At 43.1% G+C, this 9,956-nt stretch overlaps 1 non-coding gene across 1 annotated transcript; it reads left to right on the forward strand.

The window, feature by feature from the left end:
* The first annotated feature begins 8,746 nt into the window (after positions 1-8,746).
* On the forward strand, positions 8,747-8,885 carry LOC115488068. The gene has a single exon (XR_003950337.1). It is a non-coding gene; the product is annotated as a small nucleolar RNA SNORA48 (small nucleolar RNA).
* The last annotated feature ends 1,071 nt before the right edge of the window (positions 8,886-9,956 follow it).

The following is a 9,956-nucleotide window of genomic DNA, read 5'->3' on the forward strand; positions in this document are numbered from 1 at the left end:
AAGATGACCGATACCACAGAATGTATAACCTAATATGTGCTGACCCTGTGCCACAGCTCTCATACCAAATCCTGCCCAGAGAGAGCTGATCTCCCAGGAGTGCTGACACACTTGTGAACACAGGTTATACCACCATTTCTGCTCAAATACCTGGTCTAAGAAGGATCCACACAGAGCCCCCAGGACACAGGAACTGAGGAACAGCCAAGGACAGAATCCATCTGGTTTCTATCTGTGCCCCAAAGCTGATGCTGTGCCACAGCTCTCCATACCCAAATTCTTCCTGGAGAGAGCTGGTCTCCCAGGAGTGCTGACGCAGAGGCTTACAGGAGGATAAGCCACATTCAGAGACAGCAAGACCAGCTAACACCACAGATAACCAGATAGCAAGAGGCAAGTGCAAGAACATAAGCAACAGAAACCAAGGCTACTTGTCATCATCAGTACCCAGCTCTCCCACCACAGCAAGCCCTGGATACCCCAACACATCAGAAAAGCAGGACTCTGACTTAAAATCACGTTTCATGATGATGATAGAGGACTTTAAGAAGGACATAAATAACTCCCTTAAATAATACAGGAGAACACAGGTAAACAAGTTGAAGCGCTTAAAGAGGAAACACAAAAATCCTTGAAAGAATTACAGAAAATACAACCAAACAGGTAAAGAATTAAACAAAACCATCCAGGCTCTAAAAATGGAAATAGAAACAATAAATAAATCACAAAGAGAGACGACCTGGAGATAAAAAACCTGGGAAAGGGATCAGGAGTCATAGATGCAAGCATCACTGACAGAATACAAGAGATAGAAGAGAGAATCTCAGGTGCAGAAGATACCATAGAAAACATTGACACAATAACCAAAGAAAATGCAAAATGCAAAAAGCTCCTAACCGAAAACATCCAGGAATTCCAGGACACATTGAGAAGACCAAACCTAAGGATAATAGGGATAGAAGAGAGTGAAGATTCCCAACTTAAAGGGCCAGTAAATATCTTCAACAAAATTATAGAAGAAAACTTCCCCAACCTAAAAATACAGATGCCCATAAGCATATAAGAATCCTACAGAACTCAAAATAGATTGCACCAGAAAAGAAATTCCTCCCATCACATAATAATCAAAATATCAAATGCATAAAACAAAGAAAGAACATTGAAAACCATAAGGGAAAAAGGTCAAGTAACACATAAAGACAGATCTATCAGAATTATACCACACTTCTCACCAGAGACTCGAAAAGCCAGAAGATCCTGGGCATATGCCGTATAGAACCGAAGAGAACACAAATGCCAGCTCAGGCTACTATACACAGGAAAGCTCTCAACTACCTTAGATGGAGAAACCTAGATATTACATGACAAAATATAATTTATATGCTATCTCTCTATAAATCTAGCCCTACAAAGGATAATAGATGAAAAACTCCAACACAAGGAGGGAAACTGCATCCTAGAAAAAGTGAGAAAGTAATCTCCTTTCAACAAACCCAAAAGAAGATAGCCACAGAAACATAATTCCACCTCTAACAACAAAAATAACAGGAACCAACAATCACCATCTCTTAACATCATTGGACTCAATTGCCCAATAAAAAGACATAGACTAACAGACTGGATATATAAACAGAACCCATTATTTTGATGCAAATAACTCAAGAAGTTAGACTCCAGAAAACCAAATAACCCTATCAAAAATGGGGAACAGAGCTAAACAGAGAATTATTAATTGAGGAATACTGAATGGCTGAGAAGACCTAAAGAAATGTTCAACATCCTTAATCATCAGGGAAATGCAAATCAAAACAACCCTGAGATTCCACCTCACACCAGTCAGAATGGCTAAGATCAAAAACTCAGGTGACAGCAGATGCTGGTGTGGATGTGGAGAAAGAGGAACACTCATCCTTTGCTGATGGGATTGCAAACTGGTACAACTACTCTGGAAATCAGTCTGGCGGTTCCTCAGAAAATTGGACATAGTGCTACTCAAGAACCCAGCTGTATTACTCCTGAAGACACACCAACATTTAATAAGGACACATGCTCCACTATATTCATATCAGCCTTATTTATAATAGCCAGAAGCTGGAAACAACCCAGATGTCCCTCAACAGAGGAATGGATACAGAAAATGTTGTATGTTTACACAATGGAGTACTACTCATCTATTAAAAACAATGACTTCACAAAAATTTCAGGCAAATGGATGGATCTAGAAAATATCATCCTGAGTGAAGTAACCCAGTCACAAAAGAACACACATGGCATGTACTCACCGATAAGTGGATATCAGGCAAAGAGCATGGAATACCTATGATACAACTCATGGACCACATGAAGTTAAACAGGATGGAAGACCAAAGAGTGAATGCTTCAGTCTTACTGAGAAGGGGGAACAGTATAATCAAGGGAAGTAGAGGGTGGCAAGGACTTGGGAGGAGGAAAAGGGGGTGAGAGAGAAAAGAAGGGCAGAATCAGGTATGAGAGGAGATGGAGGAGGGTCAGGAAATTGAAAAGAAGTGTATAGCAATGGGGGATGGAGAACTGTGGGTAGCAACCAGAAAGTCCCAGATGGCAGGAAAGCAAGAGCCTCCCAGGACCCCACAGGGATGCTATTAGATGAAATACCCCACAAAGGGGATGGAGAACCTGTCGAGACCATATCCAGAGGTTAGACATTACTCCCAGTTGAGAGATGGGGCCACCCACCCATCTCCAAAAATTTAACCCAGAATTGCTCTTGTATAAAAGAAACAGGGGGACAAAGAATGAAAAAGTGACTGAAGGAAAGCACATCCAGAGACTGCCCCACCTGGGGATCCATCCCATATATAGACATCAAACCCAGACACTATTGCTGATGCCAGGAAATGCTTTCTGACAGGGACCCCAATGGAGGATTTAGTGGAAGGAAAGAAGGAGCTGAACAGGCCTTACCTGACATCAATGGGAGGGAAGGCCCTTGGTCCTGTGAAGGTTTGGTGTCTCAGTGTAGAGGAATGCTAGGGTGGTGAGACAAGAGTGGGTGGGTAGGGGAGCACCCTTACAGAATCAGGGTAAGAGGTATGAGATAGGGGGTTTACAGAGGGGAAACTGAGAAAGGGGATAACATTTGAAATGTTGCTCCCAATGGAGGAACTAGAGAAAGTACCCAAGGAGCTGGGGGGTGGGGTGGTCTGCAAACCTATAGGAGGAACAACAATATGAACTAACCAGTACCCCTAGAGCTCGTGTCTCTAGCTGCATGTGTAGCACAAGATGGCCTAGTCGGCCATCATTGGGAAGAGAAGTTCCTTGGACTTGCAAACTTTATATGCCCCAGTACAGGGGAACGCCAGGGCCAAGAGGTGGGAATGGGCGGGTAGTGGAGCAGGGCGGGGGGACGGTATAGGGAACTTTCGGTATAGCATTTGAAATGTATATAAAGAAAATACCTAATAAAAAATTAAAAAACAAATAAAATATCCAATTAAAAATTTTTGTGATGGGTGGGTGGTCCCATCCCTCAACTGGGGGTCAAGACTATCTACTGGAGATGTTTTCTACAGGTTCTACCTCCCCTTTGTTGGATATTTCGTCTAAAGTCATCCCCATGGAGTCCTAGGAGTCTCTTGCTTCCCTGGAAACTGAGACTTTCTAGTGGTTATCCCCAGTTCCCCATCCCCCATTGCTACTTATTTCTACTTGATTCCCTGATGCCTGATGCTCTGAACAACAACAACTTCTTCTTCTTCTTCTTCTTCTTCTTCTTCTTCTTCTTCTTCTTCTTCTTCTTCTTCTTCTTCTTCTTCTTCTTCTTCTTCTTCTTCTTTCTTCGTTTTTTTTTTGTTGGTTTGTTTGTTTTTTTCTGAGACAGGGTTTCTCTGTATAGCCCTGGCTATCCTGGAACTCACTCTGTAGATCAGGCTGGCCTCGAACTCAGAAATCCGCCTGCCTCTGCCTCCTGAGTGCTGGGATTAAAGGCGTGCACCACCACGCCCGGCTGCTCTGAACGTCTTCTTCTTCTTTTTTTTTAATTTTTAAAATATTTTTATTATTACGTATTTTCCTCAATTACATTTAGAATGCTATCCCAAAAGTCCCCCATACCCTCCCCCCCCCCACTTCCCTACCCACCCATTCCCATTTTTTGGCCCTGGCATTCCCCTGTACTGGGGCATATAAAGTTTGCATGTCCAATGGGCCTCTCTTTCCAGTGATGGCCGACTAGGTCATCGTTTGATACATACGCAGCTAGAGTCAAGAGCTCTGGGGTAATGGTTAGTTCATAATGTTGTTGCACCTACAGGGTTGCAGATCTCTTTAGCTCCTTGGATACTTTCTCTAGCTCCTCCATTGGGGGCGCTGTGCTCCATCCAATAGGTGACTGTGAGCGTCTACTTATGTGTTTGCTAGGCCCCGGCCTAGTCTCACAAGAGACAGCTATATCAGGGTCCTTTCAGCAAAATCTTGCTAGTGTATGCAATGGTGTCATCGTTTGGAGGCTAATTATGGGATGGATCTCTGGATATGGCAGTCTCTAGATGGTCCATCCTTTTGTCTCAGCTCCAAACTTTGTCTCTGTAACTCCTTCCATGGGTGATTGTTTCCAATTCTAAGAAAGGGCAAAGTGTCCACACTTTGGTCTTCGTTCTTCTTCAGTTTCATGTGTTTTGCAAACTGTATCGTATATCTCAGGTATACTAAGTTTCTGGGCTAATATCCACTTATCAGTGAGTACATATCATTTGAGTTCTTTTGTGATTGTGTTACCTCACTCAGGATGATGCCCTCCAGGTCCATCCATTTGCCTAGGAATTTCATAAATTCATTCTTTTTAATAGCTGAGTAGTACTCCATTGTGTAAATGTACCATATTTTTTGTATCCATTCCTCTGTTGAGGGGCATCTGGGTTCTTTCTAGCTTCTGGCTATTATAAATAAGGCTGCTATGAACTGCATGGTACTGGTATAATGACAGACAAGTAGACCAATGGAATAGAATTGAATACCCAGAAATGAACCCACACACCTATGGTCACTTGATCTTCGACAAGGGAGCTAAAACCATCAAGTGGAAGAAAGACAGCATTTTCAACAAATGGTGCTGGCACAACTGGTTGTTAACATGCAGAAGAATGCGAATCGATCCATTCCTATCTCCTTGTACTAAGGTCAAATCTAAGTGGATCAAGGAACTTCACATAAAACCAGAGACACTGAAACTTATAGAGGAGAAAGTGGGGAAAAGCCTTGAAGATATGGGCACAGGGTAAAAATTCCTGAATAGAACAGCAATGGCTTGTGCTGTAAGATTGAGAATTGACAAATGGGACCTCATGAAACTGCAAAGCTTCTGTAAGGCAAAAGACACCGTCAATAAGACAAAAAAGCCACCAACAGATTGGGAAAGGATCTTTACCTATCCTAAATCAGATAGGGGACTAATATCCAATATATATAAAGAACTCAAGAAGGTGGACTCCAGAAAATCAAATAACCCCATTAAAAATGGGGCTCAGAGCTGAACAAAGAATTCTCACCTGAGGAATCCCGAATGGCAGAGAAGCACCTGAAAAAATGCTCAGCATCCTTAATCATCAGAGAAATGCAAATCAAAAGAACCCTGAGATTCCATCTCACACCAGTCAGAATGGCTAAGATCAAAAATTCAGGTGACAGCAGATGCTGGCGAGGATGTGGAGAAAGAGGAACACTCCTCCATTGTTGGTGGGATTGCTCTGAACTCTATCCTGTCCTTTTGTATACCTGATCCTAACCCCCACCCCCACTTACTTCTCATCTGCTCTCCCTCCCAGGTCCCATCCTATGATTGTTTTATTCCCCCTTCTATGTAGGATTGAAGTCTCCACACTTTGATCTTAAGTTCATATAGTTTGTGGGTTGCATCATGGGTATTCTGAGTTTTGGGACTAATATCCACTTATCAGTGAGTACACACCATGTGTGTTCTATTGTGATTGGGTTACCTCATTCAGTATGATATTTTCTAGTTCCATTCATTTGTTTGCACAATTTGTGAAGTCATTTTTTTTTAATAGCTGAGTAGAACTCTATTATAAGAATGTACCACATTTTCTGTATCCATTCTTCTGTTGAGGGACATTTGGGTTGTTTCTGGCTATTATAAATAAGCCGCTATAAACATAGTGGAACATGTGTCATTGTTATATGTTGGAGCATCTTTTGTGTATATTCTAAGTAGTGTTACAGCTGGGGCTTCAGGTAGAACATTTTTCAATTTTCTGAGGAACTGTCTGATTTCCAAAGCACCAGCAATGGAGGAGTGTTCCTCTTTCTCCACATCCTTGCCAGTATCTGCTGTCACCTGAGTTCTTGATCTTAGTCATTCTGATTGGTGTGAGGAGGAATCTTGGGTCATTTTGATTTGGGATAGGGACTCAACTTTCTGGAGTTGAGAATGTAGATTGGTTCAACCCTTGGGTTGTATAGAGGTCAAGGGTTCTCTGCTTTTATAGGTTAACAACCTTCTGTAGGTGTGAAAATAGTTTACTTTTCACTTGGGTGATCTGTGAATTTAGGCTTTAGCTGTTTAGCAAAAGCCTATTTACCTTTAACTTCATGGTTTAGCGGCTGAGATGTTTTAAACTAGGTTTCAGGCTATTTGAGAACTGACAATTACCTAGCTTTTTATAGATGCTTATTGGTTTTGCACTTATAAACTTACTCAGAGCTGCAAGAAGAAACAAGGATCCAGAGACCTTTACTGATGGCCTTCTTCTGTTTATCAGCAACTCTGCTTAGCTGGTGGAAATAAGAAATCATGTTGCTGTTTCATGAATTCACTGGTGTTTTTTTCCTCTGCTTCTTCATGGAGCACAATAAACATGATATAACACATGGGCAGAGGAATAGGAGAGCAGGACTCAGGAAGTTACAGTCATATAATCAAAGGCAAGTTAAGATTCATGCTCCAAGACTGGGTAGTTAAGTGTAGTATTTGATGGGAAACTGGGGTTTCTTGTCATTTCTATTGCTTTGTCTTAAACAGTTCATGTCTGTTTTAAGAACCTGTTGTAGTCAGGATTCTCTACAACTAATAGAATAAATTTATATTAATTGGGAATCTATTATGTTGGTCTATATGGTATGATTTGGGTAGTTTAACAATAGTTGTTTTTGTTTTTTGTTTTTTTTTTTTTTTTTTTTTTTTTTTTTTTTTTGTTTTGTTTTGTTTTGTTTCTGGAGAGGCCCAGAATCTGGTAGTTTCTCATTTAATAAGTTTGGGCATCTCAGTCAGACTAGTCTAGTAATTAAGACCCAGAGGATTTCTGGAGAGCCACTAGTTGTAGTCTACATTCGGAAACCTGAAGCTGGTTCCCAACATCAGTGAAGAGAAAGTGGTAGCAGCAACAGTACCAGCAACAAAGTAGTTGGACTTTCCACTGAAAGTGAAGGAAATCAGACAAAATGTTAATATTTTTCTTCTATTTCCTTTGTCTGTGATGCCACTGGGAAGTGCCAACTGCATTTATGCTGGGTCTTCCCAATTCAAGTAATCTGATCAAGAAAATGTCTTATGGGAATGCCCATAGACTTATCTTTTAGTTGATTGAGTTTCAGTAAATTGACCATTAAAACTGACCACCACACACACCATCAACTTTTACTTGTCCTGTTGAAACAAAACTGAAAACCTTGTTTACACTTTTGCTATCCAGAAATACTTGTAGACTGGTAGTATTTGTAGGCTGGGTATTAGTATTGGGTCCCAATGGCTGGCCTTGCCCTCACCAGCCAGCAGAGCCTTGGGCTGACTAACTTAGCAAACACTCAGGCCCTGGCCCAGGGCTTTGAGTTGGATTACTCCAACATTTACTGCAGCTGTGAGTGGCTGGATCATGTGAAATGGCAGGTCCTGCAGAACCGGAACTGCAGGATCTCCATGACTGGATAACAGCAGGATATCCAAGAAGAGTCTCAGGGAGGGTTCAGTTTTGATGAAGTGGCAGAAGCCAGGGGCCTTGAATCAGACTAATGACTTATTGCAATGAACATTTGCATGTAAAGCTCTTTGGGCAAAGGGGCTCACTCTCTGACACACTACAGCTTCCATGTCACTATGACGAAGAAATATGTGACAGAGAGATGATAAAGATAAAGGAGCAGGATGGTAGAAATGGCAGGTGTGGTGGGTGTGAGAGAAGACTGTAGTTGATGGAGGAACAAATTGTTACCCAGTGGGGTCAGAGGGATGGTGGGCAGCATCCTGGACCTTGCTCAGACTCAGTCCTCGAACAAGTTACCTCCCTGCATGTTCACGATAGCGCTGAACTGTGACAGGTTGGTAAAGATGAAGAGTGGTACATTTAATGGATTAGACCTTCTTGAAAGACCTCCACAGTTGGTGCTTCTTCAAGAGGTCATTCTGCTGTATGGTCCATGCTTTGGCACAGGACCATGTGTCCATGAGCTGTACTGACCCTGGAGGCCAAGCAGAGGTCATTGTCATGTGGTTATGTTGGAGAACATGTGGATGTCTGTAATTCATCCTGTTATTATACCATGAAGAAGCTCAGGATCCATGCTCTGGGTTATTGTAAAAGGCAAGGAAACTACTCTTGTAGTGGTGTTAGTGGCTATAGATGCACAGCTGAGAAAGAGGAACATAGAAGGCTTCTGCAATAACCCCTACCTCTGCCTCATACCCCACCTCACCCTCCAAATTGTAACGGCCTGAGAAGGAAGCCATCAAAGAGAACTTAAAATTTTTGATAGGGACCTCTGCAATGGACAAAGAGACATCTTGCTGGTGGTGTTCTTACATAAGTCAGGGGAGAGCAGATGGAAGTCCTTGCTTCATCCTAGCTTGATGCCTAGTTTGCTGGCCAAAGCTGTCTTATACCTAGGATGCATGAAAAGCAACACAAAGCAAAGCAAAGCAAAGCAAAGCAAAGCAAAGCAAAGCAAAGCAAAGCAAAGCAAAGCAAAGCAAAGCAAAGCAAACCAAACCAAACCAAACCAAACCAAACCAAACCAAACCAAACCAAACCAAACCAAACCAAATAGAGACAGTGCAGCACAGAAGGAGGAAGATAGACAGTCCTGTGGACCACCATGCCTCCCACAGACCTGTCCTCCAGTGCACAGCATAGGCAGGGCATAAATACCTCTTTGCAAATATGTGGATAGAGGATGTCACCAAGTGACCTGCCACCCATGTCACCAGCCTGCAGCTGGAGCCAATGCCATGTACTAGCATGTGATGGTCAGGTGAAAGAGAAATCAAAGTGGAACAGCTTGAGCATTATGAAGAAAGATGGAACTGGAGACTTGAAGGTGGAGAGGAGGAACCTGCTGTGAGTGGCCAGCCCTGTTACCTGGGGTCATCATGAGGTCCCAGCCCAAGCTGCTGCTGAGGGCCATGTCTTAGTTTATGGTTACTCTGTGGCAGGAGTTGGTGTTGATGTCCATGGCCCATATTATCACTAGAGAACATGGAGATGTCCCGGGTCTGGGCATCCACTGAGAACCACTTGGATGTCCAGGAGATGTGCATAGCTGGCCCAGCCCCTCACTGGATATGGAACTCTAAACAGCTGGCCTCATTTCTCAACTCTGGAGTCCCTCAGGAAAGTGGGTCCTACACCTCACTCAGGCAGCACGGTGGAGCTGTGCTGGGGGTGGGTGAGACGGCTCTGAGGGCACAAGTGTGGGAGAGCTGACCCCTTTACCCATCTGTTGTAGGGTGGCATGGGTACAGAGGTATTCCTCCCACTCGCACCCCTGCCACCTCCGGTGTTTGGGAAAACTGACCTTAGGGTCATGAGCTCAGGTGAGCTAGCCTTGTCCCTCACCAGCCTCAGCGTTCTGGAGAGCAGGCTCTGAACCTAACCTTGAGCACAGTAGAGTTGATCCCAGTGAAAAGGTAATAAGTGAGCCAGGTCAGAGGGCAAGAGCAAGGGAGAGCTGACCCTCTCACTTGTCTG

Source organism: Mus musculus, chromosome 12 (assembly GCF_000001635.26).
Source record: "Mus musculus strain C57BL/6J chromosome 12, GRCm38.p6 C57BL/6J".
Lineage (NCBI taxonomy): Eukaryota > Metazoa > Chordata > Mammalia > Rodentia > Muridae > Mus > Mus musculus.